Source organism: Propithecus coquereli, unplaced genomic scaffold, assembly GCF_000956105.1.
Source record: "Propithecus coquereli isolate 6110/MARCELLA unplaced genomic scaffold, Pcoq_1.0 Scaffold196, whole genome shotgun sequence".
In the NCBI taxonomy this organism is placed as follows: domain Eukaryota; kingdom Metazoa; phylum Chordata; class Mammalia; order Primates; family Indriidae; genus Propithecus; species Propithecus coquereli.
Genome location: NW_012144522.1, coordinates 2,883,687 through 2,886,382, shown reverse-complemented (window position 1 = coordinate 2,886,382; position 2,696 = coordinate 2,883,687).

Below are 2,696 nucleotides of genomic sequence, written 5' to 3'. Positions count from 1 at the left end.
GGGTACAAAGTGACGTTATATTTACACAATGTGGGATGATTGAATCAAGCTAATTAACACATCCATCACCTTGAACACTTACTTTGTTTGTGGTGAGAACATTTGGAAGTTACTGTCTTCGCAATTCTGAAATACACATTGTTTCTAACTATAGTCGCCCTGCTGTGCAAGAGATCCCCAAACTTATTTCTCCTGAGACTGTGCTCCCTCTGACCACCCCCACCCCCTCCTTCCCCGTCTCCCAGCCTCTGGTCACCACCATCCTACTCCCTTCTTCTCTAAGTGCAACTGTTTCAGATTCCACATACAAGTGAGGTCACGTGGCATTTATCCTTCTGTGCCTTGCTTATTCATTTAGCACAATGTCCTCCAGGTTCATCTGTATTGCCAGAAATGACAGGATTCCCTTCTTTCTTAAGGCTGAATGGTATTCCACTGTGAATCTACACCACGTTTTCTTTATCCATTCATTTGTTGGTGGACACTTAAGTTGTTTCCGTATCTTGGCTATTGTGAATAATGCTGCCATGAACGTGAGAGTGTAGATACCTCTTTGACATACTGATTACTTTCTCTTTTTTCTTTTAGAGACAGGATCTTTCTCTGTCACGCAGGCTGGAGTGCAGTGGTGCAATTAAAGCTCACCAGCCTGGACTCCTGGGCTCAAGGGATCTTCCTGCCTCAGCTTTCCGAGTAGCTAGAACTACAGGTGCGTGCCTCCATGCCCGCTTAATTTTTAAATTTTTTGTAGAGATGGGGTCTCACTGTGTTGCCTAGGCTGGTCTTGAATTCCTGGCCTCAAGTGATCCTCCCACCTCGGCCTCCCTAAGTGCTGGAATTACAGGTGTGAGCCATCACGCCTGGAACATAACAATTTAAAATCCTTTGGGCATATACCCAGAGGTAGGATTGCTGAATCATACGATAATTCTACTTTTAGTTTCTCGAGGAATCTCTTCCCTGTTTCTCCACCATTTTTACCTTTGTAATTCATACGTAATCTTCGGTGAGGTACTTAAAAGATTTATGCAAGTACATCGTTTTCACCTACCAGTTTCAGCACCTACTGATGGCTTCTCTAACCTCATCATTTCTTCATTTATTGGTTCACTTTTATCATTTGTTGTTGGTGATCTATTGTGAAGGAGAGCTCTACCTGTTTCCATTTCAATACAATTGAATACATAAATTATTTGTGTCACTATAGACTCGTGGGTTTTCCATTCGAGGATAATCCGTTCATACTATTGTTCCGATGAGTAAATTGTCCCGGATTTGGTGAGCGGGAGCTGATTCATTCAGTCTCCTCGTTCCGCGTGCTGTGTCCGCCTTATTCTTTAAGCACTTGGCTACTTTCTGGCACAAGATGTTCCAGTCTCATATTGTACATGCCCAGCACCGACTGTGGAATCAACCCTTTTTCTAAAGATTTTTGGTTCATTTTAGTGAAGAATGATATTAATATTTAGAAAACACTACCTGGGTGCCCAGTGTGCTTATTGTTTCTGTGATGCCATTGCTTCTAGAGGTAGCACAAAGAGCTAGGAAAGACACATGTGTGCATCTGTACACACATTTGTGTCCATCTGTCTACCATCATGAGTACACACATGCAGTCTCGAACTCCTGGCCTCAAATGATCCTCCCATCTCAGCCTCCCAAAGTGCCAGGATTATAGGCATGAGCCACCGTGCTGACCCAGTTTCTCCAATCTCAACCCACCACAGGGTGTCTTCTACTCACCTCCTTTCTGCCTTTGTAATTCCATTCCCCGACAGTGGGAAGGCTGGCTCCCATTACTCTCCAGTGTAGTTACTCATTTCTTCAAGTCGAGAATACACAGAAGGTAGTTTCAAAATTGCTAACTATAATGCTGTAAAAAGAAAACCCACTAAATTGAAGTTCATTACTTGTTCCTTTTTTTAAAAAGGTAAGTTTGCACCCAGTGAAATGCATACGTTTTATGCATAGGATTGAGTGAGTTTTGACAAAGGCAGGCACCCGTGTAACCGCATCCCCAACTAGAGACAGAACGTTATATCATCTCAGAAAGTTCCTTTTTGCTCCCTGAAGTCGGTATGTTGAAGAGACATCTGCACCCCCATGCTTATTTGCAGCACTGTTCATAATGGCCAAGATACGGAATCAACCCGAGTGTCTATCAGCAGATGAATGGATAAAGAAAATGTGAGATATACACACACAATGGATGCTACTCAACCTTACAAAAAGAAGAAAATTCCAGCATTTTTCTCTACCCATCTTTCTGACTGAGAAACTGAGAGGCAGAAATGATGCAATGTGGCCAGAGGCACAAGATAGAATTAATACCAACAAGAGTGACAAAAAACCTAGCAGACTGGATTGGTGTGGTGCAGTTTGGGAGTCCCTGAGACTACCCTCCGATTCGGTGACTCACAGGAAGGACTCAGAACTCAGCAGAACTGTTTCACCCATGGTTGCAGCTGACTATAGCAAAAGAATACAGATTAAAACCAGTGGAGGGAAGAGGCGCAGAGGCAGGGTCCAGGAGAGACCAGGTGCAAGTTCAGCTGCCCTCTCCCAGTGGAGTTGCACGGACAGAGCTTACTTCTTTCAGCAACAATGTGTCCCTATGCACGCCAAGCAGGGAAGCTCAGCCGAGCTTTGGTGTCCAGGTTTTTACTGGAGGCTGGTCATGAAGGCGGCTGATTTTG